At 45.0% G+C, this 15,808-nt stretch overlaps 2 protein-coding genes across 5 annotated transcripts in view; one reads left to right on the forward strand and one right to left on the reverse strand.

Annotated features, from left to right (window-relative positions):
* Positions 1–14,487, reverse strand: part of PRDM10 (PR/SET domain 10) — a 100,711-nt gene extending 86,224 nt beyond the window's left edge. For 2 of the 4 annotated variants that reach the window (XR_007719161.1, XM_050755940.1), the window contains exon 1: positions 14,099–14,487. The gene's annotated coding sequence lies outside the window, so the exon portion shown is untranslated. The remainder of the gene's footprint in view (positions 1–14,098) is intronic. The other 2 variants (XM_050755938.1, XM_050755937.1) reach the window with 1 other exon arrangement.
* Positions 1–15,808, forward strand: part of APLP2 (amyloid beta precursor like protein 2) — a 726,249-nt gene that overhangs the window by 581,343 nt on the left and 129,098 nt on the right. The window lies entirely within an intron of this gene.

The following is a 15,808-nucleotide window of genomic DNA, read 5'->3' on the forward strand; positions in this document are numbered from 1 at the left end:
TATAAAAGTGTTCTAAAATTGATTGTGGTGAGTGACAGCTGCACAACTCTTTGCATGTATTAAAGCCATTGAATTGTACACTGTATTTTTAAATTTTTATCTATTTATTTATTTGAGACCAGGTTATGAGACTGGCAATTTTTGTATTCTGGGTAGAGATGGGGTTTCGCCATGTTACCCAGGCTGGTCTCAAACTCCTGGGTTCAAGCGATTCACCTGCCTCGGCCTCCCAAAGTGCTGGGATTACAGCCGTGAACCACTGCACTTGGCTGAACCATGTACACTTTAAGTAAGTGAATTGCACAGTATGTAAATTGTATTTCAATAAAGCTGTTCTTAGAAAAAAAAAAAAAAAAGATGAGTGGTTAAGTCAATGCAAACTTTCTAGAAAGTTCCAGAGGCAAGAGAAATTGAGGGGATGCTTAGGTACCAGTAACTATGGGACAGACAAGCCTCAAAAAGTAGTAAGGATGGGGTTATACAAGACCACAGAGGAAGTAGGATAATTTAAACTTTATTCAATTGGTCTACAGTTCCCACACTTCATGAACTGGTTGTACCAGAATAACATAGAAAGCTAGGTGAAAGACAAATTCCAGGCCCGCACAGTGGCTCACATCTGTAATCCCAGCACTTTGGGAGGCTGAGGCAGGATGATCGCTTTAAGCCCAGGAGTTCCAGGTTACAGTGAGCCGTGATCATGCCACTGCACTCCAACCTGGGCAATAGCAAGACCCTGTCTCTGGGAGGTAAAAAAAAAACATTGAGCATGCATGTTTCTCAGCTATGAATAATGAATTTAGAAAGCTTCAAGCACACATCCTCCAGCTCCCTTCTGAACAGCAGTATTCAGTCACAAGACAGCTGGTGGGGGGTACAGATACAATGTAAGACCCTGTTTCACCCACGCACCCAACACTATTTGGCCCCCATATCTCAAGCTCTTTTGTTGAATTAGCCAGTGCAGTAATTAAGTAGGAGACTTTCAGGTGGGTCTTACGCGGCCTGAAAAGCTTTCCTTACAGATGGTTCTGGTTGGTACCTATGACTCAACAAATCACAAACCCAAGTTGTTAGGATAAACTCCTGGTTAATGTATAGAGGCACAATCTTAAGTAGTAGGCTGTTTCCTCAATAAACCCGTGTGCTTTAACATGTTTTAACTAGGGAAAACTTTTTAACGTATGAAAATTGCTTAGAGGAAAATCATCCTAGAGAGTAATTTTCATAATTTAACACTACAATATGTAATATAAAACAGTGTAACTACTCGTTCACTCTACAACTCCTGAAACATACAGTCTTTAGTTCAAATAGACTGAACCATGACTCAGACACAAGATTAAGAAGAAAACTCAGGCCAGGCACGGTGGCTCATGCCTGTATTCCCAGCATCTCGGAAGGCTGAGGCAGGTAGATCACCTGACATCAGGAGTTCGAGACCAGCCTCAGCAATATGGTGAAACCCCATCTGTATTAAAAATACCAAAAATTAGCCAGCCGTGGTGGTGCACGCCTGTAATACCAGCTATTCGGGAGGGTGAGGCACAAGAATCACTCGAACCTGGGAGGTAGAAGTCGCAGTGAGCAGAGATGGCGCCACTGCACTCCAGCCTGGGCGGCAAAGTGAGACTTTGTCTCCAGAAAAAAAAAAAAAAAAAAAGCAAATTGATACCGTACTGGTTTGAAGTAATTCCCTTTACATCCAATTCACACCCCTGTAAACATGTTAATGGCGTCCTCACCTGTTTTTATTATTATTATTTTGTAGAGACGGGGGTCTAGCTATGTTGCCTAGGCTGGTCTCTAACTCCTGGCCTCAAAGTGATCCTCCCACTTCAGCCTCCCAAAGTGCTGGGATTTACAGGCATGAGCCACTATGCCCGGGTCCCCACTTTTTTTCATTTTCAAATTCTCATACCTTTAAATATGAAACACAGATGGTAGAAAAATAAGTATTTTATTAAAGACAGTGAGCTCAGATAGACAACATATTGACATTTTACTGCCTTCATAAAAACTCTGTCTCACTGGCATACAATTAAGACCTACAAGCTACCAAATTTCAACCTCCTCCATCTTAATCAAACCACCACCGTAGGACTATGTTCGCTGGTCTAGGATTCAAAGTCGCCTTCCGCTAGCTGAGGCATTTCTTGAAGTGGAAAAAGGATTTGAAGGCAAGCAAATCACAGGCTCACTGCTAACATAAAGTGGGATAATGTCTTTTACAATATAGCTCAATAGTATAGAGTGTAATGCAAATGTTAATAATTATTTAAATTGTGAGGACCACAGGCTGTTTTAGATCATGAAGGTGTCTCATCCAGAAAAGACTTATTCTCAATTAAAAGACATTTTAATACATTTTCATTATTAAACAATTGTTTCGGGAATAGATCATTCTTAACTGCAGGCTTGGATTCTCTCTTAACTGATGTATTTCACCACAACATATGTAAAGTTCAACTTAAAACTGATAAAATTTTAAAACTATGTGATTAGCAGCTGGGCGCAGTATCTCCCACCTGTAATCCCAACACTTTGGGAGACCTAGGCAGGCAGATCACCTGAGGTCGGAGTTTGAGACCAGCCTGGCCAATATAGTGAAACCCCATCTCTGCTAAAAATACAAAAATCAGCTGCGTGTGGTGGCCCGTGCCTGTAATCCGGCTACTCGGGAAGCTGAGGCAGGAGAATTGCTTGAACCTGGGAGGTGGAGGTTGCAGTGATCCGATATCGCACCACTGCACTCCAGCCTAGTGACAGAGCAAGACTCCATCTCAAAAAAAAAAAGTAACCAGCCTGGTGGCGCACGCACCTGTAATCCCAGCTACTCGGGGAGCTGAGACAGGAGAATCAGAGAATCGCTTGAACCCAGGAGGCAGAGGTTGCGGTGAGTCAAGATCACGCCATTGCACTCCAGCCTGGGTGACAGAGTAAGACTCTGTCTCAAAAAAAAATAAAAATACAAAAATAAAAACTATGTGATTAGCATTTTCTTCCACAAGAGACACAAAATAGAAGCATTCCTGTTTAGAAATCTTAGCCATAACTATTCTTTGTAAACACTTAACCAGACCATTTCACTCAGGTGTTCCTACAACATGTTAGCTTCATTTGCAAATTCCCTGAAGGAATCACAGACCACAAAATTAGAATCCTTTAACAGATGCAGCTCTTTATTTTAAAAATCAGTCTAATCATAGTCCACCTGATTCGAAATGCATTCTGTGGAAATTCAATGTTACTTAAGTAAACAGCTAGTGGAACAGTAATAATTACAGCTACAGGCATTTACGGAGCACCTATCCCGTACCAGGCACTGTCAGACATCCTTTAAATACCTGATCTCAATTAACCCTCACCACAACCAAGAATGATTACTTCTCCAAGGTCACAGTGCTGACAAGTAGAATTTAAGCCCAGGTTTCTTTTACTACAAAGCTTGAAGCTCTTTCTCCTCTTTGCCACAACAGCTTTCAACCTGGGCAAAGTGGTCAGGACCCGAGCATGGTTTCCACCTGCTGTTGTAGCCTTACTCTCCCACCAGATGACGCAATCACCAGGTTAGACTTGATCTCAAGGGAACCAAAGAACGTTGTAATTCACTACACCCACAAACAAATTTAATCGAGTGAACTACTCAGCGGCCAGAGTTGAGGTAACTACAAAGCCATGATGAAGGGCTCCCATTGTAAAAATTCAAATAATTTTTTAAAACACAAGAATACTTATTAAATGCCTATTCTGTTTCCAGCATTGTTTTAGGAATTGAAGAAGACATTGGATGGAATATTTAAACATTCAGCAGAGAAGGAAAACATAAATAACATTTATTCACCATTGTTCCAGAAACAAAGCTACCTGTGTGTTCAGAACACGACACAGCAGTCCTGAAATATTAACTGAATCAGTATCATGAAAATAAATTACTCCAAATACTTTTTCTAGTTCTCTCAGGCATATGCGTTTCTCTAATACTGGAACTGATGGGCATTAGAGTATGCATGTTTTGAACTTTCTTGATAATACTGTTTCCAAACTAGTCATACGAATTTATATCTGTACCAGTCATCTATGAAAGTCCCTACTGTTCAACATCCCACTTTAATTGAGGTGTACAGTATTCTGGCACTGTGGCTGAAATTTGCATTTCCTTGATTATCAACATGGTTGAACACCTTTTCATGTTTATTAGACATTTGGATTTTTCCTTTTCTGAAGTGCCTGTTCAAGACTTTTGCCCATTATTCTATCTATTAGTGCCTGTAGCATCTTGTTTAAGAAATGCTCCTCTAGGGCCGGGCGCGGTGGCTCAAGCCTGTAATCCCAGCACTTTGGGAGGCCGAGACGGGCGGATCACGAGGTCAGGAGATCGAGACCATCCTGGCTAATATGGTGAAACCCCGTCTCTACTAAAAATACAAAAAACTAGCCGGGCGAGGTGGTGGGCGCCTGTAGTCCCAGCTACTCGGGAGGCTGAGGCAGGAGAATGGCGTAAACCCGGGAGGCGGAGCTTGCAGTGAGCTGAGATCCGGCCACTGCACTCCAGCCTGGGTGACAAAGCGAGACTCCGTCTCAAAAAAAAAAAAAAAAAAAAAAAAAAGAAATGCTCCTCTATACTGAGGTCATGAGTATCTTCTCCTGTGTTAATTCTAAAAGTGTTATTGTTTTGCCTGCCTTTCTGCCATGCCTCCAGGTCACAAATCAAGTGTCTGGCTATGCAGGATACTGTGTCTGGACTCCATATGCTGTTCTATTGGTCTATCATTATTAGCCTATCCAATGCCAATATTACACTATCTTTTGTTTTTGTTTTTGTTTTTGAGACGGAATCTCGCTCTGTCGCCCAGGCTGGAGTGCAGCAGTGCAATCTCGGCTTACTGCAAGCTCTGCCTCGCGGGTTCAGGCCATTCTCCTGCCTCAGCCTCCCGAATAGCTAGGACTACAGGCGCCCCCCCACCACGCCCGGCTAATTTTTTGTATTTTTAGTAGAGATGGGGTTTCACTGTGTTAGCCAGGATGGTCTTGATCTCCTGACCTTGTGATTGGCCCGCCTCGGCCTCCCAAAGTGCTAGGATTACAGGCATGAGCCACCGCGCCTGGCCCAACACTATCTTAATTATTATATCTCTTCTTGAGATAGAGAAGTTTTCCTAACTTTTCTTTTTCAAAAGTGTTTTGCCTTTTCTTGGGCCTTAGCAAATGTTTTAGAATCAGCTTGTCTTAACTTTTTTAAATGTGGGATTACATTAGATCTATAAATCAGTTTCCCGAAAATTGACACATTTACAATATTGAATCTTCCACTCCTTGAGCCATTGTGCTCTTTATTTATTTAGGTTTTATTTAAAGCCACTCAATAAAGTTTTAGAATTTTCTATATCTGTCATAGTTTATAACTATTTAAAATCATGAATCTGAAAAATATTTTTTAAATGACGTATGACATAATTTTTTGGTGAGATACCTAGAGCTTGGGATAAGTATATGTAAGTATCAAAATAAACTGGGGCTGGGTGCAGTGGCTCACACCTGTAATCCCAGCACTTTGGGAGGCCAAGGTGGGTGGTCAGGAATTCGAGACCAGCCTGGTCTCGAGACCTGAGGTCAGGAGTTCAAGACCAGCCTGGCCAACATAGTAAAACCCCGTCTCTACTAAAAAAATACAAAAATTAGCTGGGCGTGGTGGTGGGCGCCTATAATCCCAGCTACTCAGGAGGCTGGGGCAGGGAGAATTGCTTGAAACCAGAAGGCAGAGGTTGCAGTAAGCCAAGATCGCACCACTGCACTCAAGCCTGGGTGACAAAGCACAACTCTGCCTCAAAAAAAAAAAAAAAGAAAGAGAAAAAAAAGAATATAAACTGGTGAGGGTGGTTTGCACCTGTAACCCCAGCTACTTGGTTGGCTGAGACGGGAGGGTGGCTTGAACCCAGGAGTTGGAGACTAGCCTGGGCAACACAGTGAGACACTATCTCTAAAAAAAATTTAAAAATATTAAAAAGTTAACTTAAACTTTCTCTTTTTTTGAGACAGAGTCTCACTCTGATGCCCAGGCTGGAGTGCAGTGGCGCAATCTCAGCTCACTGCAATCTCCACCTCCCGGGTTCACGCCATTCTCCTGCCTCAGCCTCTCGAATAGCTAGGACCACAGGCGCCCTCCACCACACCCGGCTAAATTTTTTTTTTTTTTTTTTTTGTATTTTCAGTAGAGAGGGGTTTCACCGCGTTAGCCAGGATGGTCTCGATCTCCTGACCTCGTGATCCGCCTGCCTCGGCCTCCCAAAGTGCTGGAATTACAGGCGTAAGCCACTGCGTCCAGCCAACATAAATTTTCTTAAAATGTTTAAATGAAACAAAGTTCATCAAAGTCCAATTACTATGACACAATTTCATTTTAATTCTAGAATTACTGTTTTGTAGTAATGTAGTATCTCACTTCCACAGTACTTGAGAGAACTTGCATGTCACATAAAGTGGTGTCCAAACATTACCATGCATGGGTCCTTATATTTACCAAGTGATGAAGTACTTACACAGTCCTGCATAATTTTCAATTCATCAACTTCAAGAGAAAAAGAATGAAGGAGAAAATGAATACATGATGGAAGAGACTGAAACCTTATTAATATACATGCCCCTGCCTGGGGCTGAGGATCCAGACCCTTTACTCCCATGCGCTCTGACCCCTCTCTCATACTTGCTTAACTCCCTGACCCTCTACCTACTTTCTCTCCTTTGCAAAAGTGGACACGGTTCTGTCAATAGTCTGTGTTAAGGACTAAATGTTAACAAGTGTCTTGGAGAGGACAGTTAAAAAGTCAAATAAAGAGCAATAATTAGTTACAGGAGTGACAGCTAGTCCCTATTAGAAGGACATTCTATTAAGACTGCCTGTAATCATGGTTTGTGGAAAGACTGAAAATAACCCCCAATAAATTTACCTCAAAATCTTCAAGCAATTCTAAGAAAATAGTAGAATTTGCATACAAAAATAAGAATCTTGACAAAAAAGGGGGGGAGGGGGCGGGGGCGGTAGTGCATGCCTGTAACTCCAGCACTTTGGGAGGCTGAGGCAGGCAGATCAGCTGAGGTCAGGAGTTCAAGATCAGCCTGGCCAACATGGTGAAACCCCGTCACTACTAAAAATACAAAAATTAGCCAGGTGTGGTGGTAGGCTCCTGTAATCCCAGCTACTTGGGAGGCTGAGGCAGGAGAATCGCTGGAATCCAGGAGGCAGAAGTTGCCGTGAGCCGAGATCACGCCACTGCACTCCAGCCTGGGTAACATAGCGGGCCTCTGTCTCAAAAACAAAAAAAAGAAAAAGAAAAAAAGCCAAAAAAAAAAGGGAGGAAAACTTTACAAACAACTTCAAGTATTTTAATTCACTCAGTTATCCCTCAAAACATTTTAGAATCCAGTAAGTAAAAGGCACTCCTTTATACTGCATTCTATATGAGGGGGCTAAAAATCACCTGTAGCTTCCAGAAATTTAAAATCTGGGAAGCAAGAAATAAGCACAAATAATTGGAGTACAATACAACGTAAGCACTGAATAAATGTTACTGTTACTATAAAGCAGTACAAAATCCTGCAGGACCTTCAGAGACAAAAAGGATTACTTTCAAAAGAGATGGTCTCGACACTTCAACAAGGGCGGTGTGGGTTCAGCTTGCTCTGGTACAGGGGATGGCGAGCCACAGCCCGCAGGCAGCAGACATGTTTTTGTGCAGCCTGTGAGCTAAGAATGGTTGTTACATTTTAAAATATTTGAAAAGTTTCAAAAGAATAATATTTCCTGACACAGGAAAGTTATATTAATTGAAATTTAAGGTCCAAAATAGTTTCTTGGAACACAGCCATGCTTTCAGATGCCACAGCAGAGGGGAACTGTTTCGACAGAGACCATATGGCCCACAAAGCCAAAAACATTTACTACCCGGTCCTTTAAAAACAGTTTTGCAGTCACTGCTCGAGAAGGATGGACAGGATTCTGGCGGGCAGAACTAGGAGAGGAGAGGAAGGAGAGCAGAGAGGAAGAAACATTCCACTTGGGAAACGAAGGCATGACAGCACAGAGAGAAAATCCCGAATATTTAAGGAACAGTGGGAGGACCAGTTTGGCTGAAGTAGGGGTTCCAAAAGAGATAAACAATTTTTGAACCATTTAGAACTGTGTGCTTTGTTATTGAGCCATTTGTACAACTGTGGTGAGTGATCAACAGGCATCCTTACTCAGAGTCTATGAGGTTGATGACTGTTATTATCCCTAGTAATAATTAAGAAACTAGTTGAAAGATTTGATAAGCAAACCAAGGCTTACAGAAGTAACTTGCCCAAGATCACAGCCAGCAAGCCGAGCACAGCAGTGAACCTCTTTGCCCGAGGCCACGCTGTGAGTACTACGCCCCAGCAAACCTCCGTACAGCGTAGTACAGGGAGAGGGATCCACAAAGGCAGGTTAGGGCAAAACTGTCAACGTTTGCAAACATGGAAGTAAAAAAATAGGGATTTTATGTGTAGGTTATGTTTCTCCAACTGTATTTAAAAGGACAATTCTCCCGGCTGGGTGCAGTGGCTCACACCGGTAATCCCTGCACTTTGGGAGGCAGAGATGGGTGGATCGCTTGAGCCACAGGAGTTCCAGACCAGCCTGGGCAACGTGGCAAGAGTCTGTCTCTACAAAAAACACAAAAATTAGCCAGGCATGGCGGTGCACACCTGTACTCCCAGCTACTCAGGAGGCCAAGGTGGGAGGATCACTTAAGCCTGGGAGGTCAAGGCTGCAGTGAGCTATGATGGTGCCACCGCACTCCAGCATGGGTGACCGAATGAGGGCCTGTCTCAAAAAAGAAAAGAAAAGAAAAAAAAAAAAAGACAGTTCTTTCAGGAGCTGGTCCAAACGGTTTCTTCCACCTTTAGAATCAAAGTATTGTGGTTTTTTCCTAAATCACAGGAGAAAAAAATATATACTCAATGTTTCCAATTTCAGATTTCTCTTAAACATCTGAAAAATGGTAAATTATAAAAATCAATGTATAAGTAACACACCAAGTTTGGGAAAATTTAGCTGATTATGCTTAGTTCAACTTTTTTTTAATGGATTATGTGCTTACTGATGTCATTTTATTATTTTAAGTTCAAATGATCCATTGAACACATTAATTCAGTAACAGTTAACTCAATTATCTGGAAGTGGTTTTGAGATTAAGATATTCTTCAAAATAATAATCATGCTTTTGTGAGAGCTATCATAAGCACTAAAAAAACAGACATCTACATATTAGCAGTATCTATTCATTCAAATTATAGAAACCAAAAAACAATACCATCTTAATGCCATCTGGGAACACCCTCCCCCCAGCTGACCAAGGCTGCACTGTTCAAAGAAATATGCAAGCCACATACATAATTTAAAATGTTCTAGTATATACATGGTTTAAAAGTAGAAACAGGTGAAATTAATTATAATAGTATATTGTATTTTACCCAGTCTATCCAACATATTGTCATTTCAACATTTAATCAATATTTTATAAATCGAAAGATTTTATTCTTTTCTACTAAATCTCAAAATCTGAGTGTACATATTTCACACGTCACAGCACTAGCCATATTTCAAGTGCTCAAAGCCACAGATGGCTACTGGACAGGACAACACAGGTCTAAGGGATCTGATTTCTAGAAATCACAGCAGGAAAGAAGCTGTGGAGTACAACTTTACCATCAGTGAAAGTGAAGGACGTGGGTTTAAAAAAAAAAGGGGAGGGGGAGGAGCATTTGTCTCCAATATTCTCATGTTTGCAATAAAGGAGAGTTTAAAAAATGAAGAGCAAACAATAACAGACTATATTACCAGACAGTAACCTTTTAGCAATCTAAGGTTCTAAAAGTATTGTGCACTATTGATTTTATAATTGTTTTCACCACATTTTAACTAGTCTTGCTTAACTGTACTGAGGGTTACCCAAACCTTCCCTCTTTCCACTCCACTTCCTCACCCCCTCCCCATTCCCTAAACTGTTTCAAGTTACAGAAGAGCCTACCTTCAGGTGCTTTCTACAACAGAAATTTAAAATCTACATAAGGATGGTCAATGGAAAGGCACAGAAAAATTTTGGAAGGTGGACAGAAATGTCCAGAGTGCTCCACACAAGTCTTGAAATGGGTAATGACTTTTTTTTTTTTTTTTTGAGACAGGGTCTCACTCTGGTTGCCCAGGCTGGAGTGCAGTGGCACGATCTCGGCTCACTGCAGCCACGACTTCCTGGGCTCAGGTGATTCTCCCACCTCATCCTCCTGAGTAGCTGAGACTATAGCTGTGGGCCACCACACCTTGGCTAACTTTTTTGTTTTTAGTAGAGGTAGAGTTTTGCTCTGTTGGCCAGACTGTTCTCGAACTCCTGGACTCAAGCAATCTGCCTGCCTTGGCCTCCCAGAGTACTGGGATTACAGGTGTGAGCCACCACACCCGACTGTGTTATAACATTAATAGAAAAGAGGCCAGATATTCTTAAGCAGTGATTCAACTAAACCATGCAAACAGTTTAATGCTAGAACAGGGAAGAGATGTGTCACCAATGTGGGCCAAAATAAGTCACAAAAAGCTCCCCTCTCACCCTCCTGCCTCTACCCCATCCACCAGGAGAATTTGAGTGAGATCATTCTCCAAAGAATTGGTTGTAGCAAATGTTTCTTTTTAACCGACTGGCTCTTTCTAGACACCAGACCAAATTCTGCTTCGTTGATCTATTAAAGTACCTATGATAAGTTAAAATAGTAGACAATAAATTCTGCTTGTGAAAAACAAATTGCTGGACTGGGTGTGGCTACACTATCTGGGGTGGGGTGTGATGGGAGAAGACTATGTATTTTAGTGGCAATAGGTCAAAGTACATCAGCGTTCAAGTTTAAAACAAACTGAACAACTCAAACACCGCAACAACAGGATGTTTAACAGTTTCTTTTTACCAGATATAATTACGCGGTTACCAGGTGTTTACCAGTGCTTAAAATGAAAAATTGAGGAAACCAAAATTACAGCTCAGTAGTTCTCAGCCCTTTGATGAATTATGTTTGTTACCCAGAAACCTATCCCTATCAATTAGATTATGCTTTTAAAAAGTTACAAGAAATCAAAATATTATAATTCTTTTAGTTCAGCGGACTTCATGATACCCCCTTCAAATAATGGAAGTAATGAAAGTGCCAAATCATCAGCAAAGTCTTTAGACACCTATTTACGTTTTGTTTTAAAAACTAGATACTAAAGCAAGATTATGTCGTTTGTACAAACATTTTATACACACACACACAGAAAACTAACTTGAAATACACCAAAGTATGAGGAAGGATTATCTCTGGGTAATTATGGGTTTTTTTTTTTTTCACTCTGCTTCTGAATTTTTTTTTTTTTTTTTTTTTTTTTCCCGAGACAGTTTCACTCTTGTTGCCCAGGCTGGAGTGCAATGGCCTGATCTCGGCTCACTGCAAACTCCGCCTCCCTGGTTCAAGTGATTCTCCCGCCTCAGCCTCCCCAGTAGCTAGCTGGGATTACAGGCGCCTGCCACCATGTCCGTCTAATTTTTGTATTTTTAGTAGAGACGGGCTTTCACCATGTTGGCCAGGCTAGTCTCGAACTCCTGGACCTCAGGTGATCTCCCCGCCTCGGCCTCCCAAAGTGCTGGGATTACAGGCATGAGCCACTGCACCCGGCTTAAATTTTATGTTTTCTGCAATGATCACGCATTATTCTTTAAACTAGAAGGAAAAACAAAACAGGCAAGTAGAAACTGAGGTAGTGCCAATCAAGCTGGGATTATTTTGAATTGTGCTACCCTCTATACGTCCATAACCTCTAAGTAAAAACCATTCGGAGCGCCCCTTGAAGACAGGAACCTTGCCTTTTCTAAAATATATACTCAATTACATTCAGATATACAATATATGATGCACACATTAATATGTGGTGGAGCATGCTGCAAAACATTAGAAAAACTAAAAATGGCTTATTTGAAAAAGCAGAACAATCTTGCCTTGAAAAACAAGTAACAGCACAGCAAACAGTGGGAGCTTACGGGGCAGGAGAAGGCACAAGACATTTGTCTTGATCCAAAACAAACAAAAAATGTAAACCTTCCACTAAGCGCCCGTGTTCACTTTTAAATGGTTCATTCTCTGTCAATTTCACCTCAATTTATTATAAAAGGAAACCTAAAGACCGAGCACGGGGGCTCACGCCTGCAATCCCAGCACTCAGGGATGCTGCGGCGGTAGGATTGCTTGAGTTCAGGAGTTCGAAACCATCTTGGGCAACATGATGAAACCCCGTTTCTACAAAAAGTAGAAAAATCAGCCAGGCGTGGTGGTGCCTGCCTGTAGTCCCAGTTACTAGGGAGGCTGAAGCAGGACCTTGAGCCCAGGAGGTCGTGTCTGCAGTGAGCCAAGATCGCGCCACTGCACTCCAGCCTGGGCAACCAGAAAACCTGTCTCCTAAATAAATAAACCTAGCAAAGTTACTTTCTAAAAACCCCATATTGAATAAACACTGTTTAAACGCTGCTTTGCCCCCAACCAATCCTAATTAAAAAAAAAAAAAAAAAATCTTGTTTTCTCTATTCTAGAGCAACAAATAAGTAATGCTCATCAAAGTGGAAGCTATTGTGGCGCTGAAATGGGTAGGAAGATACAAAAAAATACAATGTAATAATACACCTTCTTGCCTAACAGCAATGGTGGAGAAACAAAGAACAGGTCAGAAAAAGAGGCCACAAAACAGTCATGAGTGATTCTGCTGTTTTTAATAAAGATTAAGTACTGTTGACTTTAGAGAATTTGGGGTGACGAGCCAGGCAAGATTTTAACCGGCAAAGGAGCAGATTTAGGGCACAGGGCAGAGCTGGGTGCGTCTCATCACACTTCTAATCCTCGATGACAGCACAAAGCCACCCCTCCTTGTGCTTAAGTGTACACGCACATTGATTGAAAATGCACTGAAATCCAACTCATCCACCAAGCAAGGCTAAAGGAGCGCACACAAATTCAACAGCGCTGCGTTCGCGTGGCTGGAGGGCAGACCGTGAATATTCCACTTTACTTAGCAGAGTACCAACACCTAGCTGCACGGCTAAACCTGCTTAAAAACAGCTGGCGAGAGGCTGGAGAGCTGCACACCGTGAGCCCTCTCCCGAGCGCCGACCGGCCTCGCCCTGCCTCCGCGCTGCACCCCGGATGCGGACGGACTGGGGCAGGGCCGCGACCCCGGCCCCGGCCTCCGCCCGGCCGGCCCCGACACCGTGCCACGGGACAGACCCGCAGGGGCCGCCCCACACCCCTGCGGGCCGGCCCCCCGCCCGGGTCCCGGACGCCAGCTTGGGACCGCAGGCCGGGGGCCCAGCCATCGATGGCAGGTGGGCGGCGCGGCCTCCGCAGATAAACCTGGGCGCCCCATCGGACAGGACCTTCCGCCCCACGCGCCCGCAACCAGCCACCCCCAGCCCGGTGCCCAGCCCCTGGCCCCCGGCCCCCGGCCGCCGGTGCTCTGCTCCCGGCCGGCTGAGACCTGCCCGCCGCGCCCGAAGCGCCCGCGCAACCGCCGCCGCCGGAGCGCGCAGGCCGCCCAACCGCCGTCCCGGCCCAACCAACGCGGGCAGGGGAGGAGAGGTGCGCGCGGCCGGCGGAGCGTGCGAGCCACTCGGGGGTCGCAGGGGGAGGCTGCGCGCGGCGAGGGCAGGGGCGAGGAGGCGCCGAGGCCGGCGCTGAACGCGGCGCCAGGAGGGCCTGCTGGAGGGGGCTTTGCCCCTTTCCCCTTGGAAGGTGCAGATGGTTTGACCCCCCACCCCGAGTGAGGTGCCTCGTCCCAGCCCCGGCTGGACTGTACCATCGGGCGGTGCCGCCGGGATTTCTCCCCCCCACCACCACCATCAATTCCCCCCCCACCCGGGTCCGCGGTCGGTTGGCCCCGGCCGGGCTCTGAGACGCGGAAAGAGCTGGGCGCCATTTTGGGTGGGACTAAGCAAAGACGAAACACCCTCCCAGTCTATGGGGTACCCTGGACCCTGGCTTATCTGGTTCCCTTAATCCTTTAGGTACTTACACGACGTTGGGTGAGGGGAGCTGGAAGATCAGCGGGTCCCCGATCCTCTCTCCCTAGGGGTGATAGAAATCAAACCCCCCCGCCACCTCCAGGTGGTTCTTCCCGCCGCAGAGTGGGAGCAGCATAAAAGGCGGGGTCTTATTAGCATAATCTGCCTGGCAACCTGATCTCGACGTTATATGATTGGTTAAACTCTGTAAGCCCCATGCCGTGCCTAGAGACGAGAAATGCTGGGGCGAACTGACAGGCCCAGATTTAGGAGTCATGACGAAGATCCCGAGACGCTTATTCAGTCTGCAGAGAAGCCAAAAGGAGATTCACACAATGGCCCAATGACTGAAGGCCTCTTTATTTCGTGCTCTGCTGTTCATGTAAAACCCAATCGCAGAGCGGGTCTCAGGCGGCGCTCGCCTGCGTTTCTACTCTCAGCCAATCAGAAAACCCGACTCTTCGCTTCGGGGTCAAGCCCCCGCTGCGGCCCGCCTGCCGACGGGGAGGAAGCGTCCAGCGGTGCCTGGGTCTCTCGGACGCCGACGGCCCAGGGTCCCGGGAGGCGCGCGGGGGTGAGGTGACCCTCGCGTCCGCCCGCCCCGCCGCAGGTTGCCTCCGAAGCGGCCTGGCCGCGGAGCGCCGGCGAAAACCGAACTCCCGCCCGGCTCCTGGGCTCGGTGCGGCCGGGTAACGCCTGCCGGGGTCTCGCCCTCAGGACCCCTAGGGAGCGGCCGAGCGCCGCCAATCACCCTGACCCACCGCACCTTGCCAGCGCTGTCACTGCGCCTCTTTTTTTCCCCTCTGCCAATCTGGAAAGGAAGTGATTGTCATTTCAAACATTGAGAAGCATTATTCAACACTGGTTACCCAGTGACTCAGCTCACTCCTTAACCGCAGGCTTCCACATCCTGCTGTCCCTTAAAATTGCCTTCTCAAAGGGCAGCCAAGAGCCCAACTTTGGAGAGATACCCAGCTCCAGCTACCCACTGGCAGGCAATACGCATGGCAGCTAGATGGCAGAGAGACCTTGGACCTTCGGACCTTCAGGGAGCGATTTTCCCTTCCTTGATATCTACCTTGCTACGTTATTTTGAAGATTAAGTGAGCTCTTACTTTACCGAGTAAAGTGCTTTGCTTAGCACACTGTCTGGAACTTAAATGAGAAGTACTGACAATATAACCTACAAAAATCCTAAACTATTGCCTAACTGAGAAAAAGAGGGAGGCAGGACAGCTAAGCAAAAGACGAGAATAGAAAACACCCACAGCGGGAAAAACTAAAATTAACTCAATAGTATTCTCTTTACTGTTTTGTTTTGTTTGTTTTTTAATACGGAGTCTTGCTCTGTCGCCCAGGCTGGAGTGCAGTGGTGAGATCTGGGTTCACTGCAACCTCCGCCTCCCAAGTTCAAGCGATTCTCCTGCCTCAGCCTCCCTAGTAGCTGGGATTACAGGCATGCACCACCACGCCCGGCTAATTTTTGTGTTTTTAGTACAGATAGGGTTTCGCCATGTTGGCCAGGCTGGTCTTGAACTCTAACCTCAAGTGATCCTCCTGCCTTGCCCTCCCAGAGTGCTGGGATTACAGATGTAAGCCACCGCGCCTAGTCTACCATTTTGTTTATTTAAATAGCTGGAAACAACGGGGAAAGAAAAGAGCTTTTTTTTTTTTTTTTTTAAACTTCGTGACAGGGTGCGGTGGCTCACGCCTGTAATCTC

Source organism: Macaca thibetana, chromosome 14 (assembly GCF_024542745.1).
Source record: "Macaca thibetana thibetana isolate TM-01 chromosome 14, ASM2454274v1, whole genome shotgun sequence".
NCBI lineage: Eukaryota > Metazoa > Chordata > Mammalia > Primates > Cercopithecidae > Macaca > Macaca thibetana.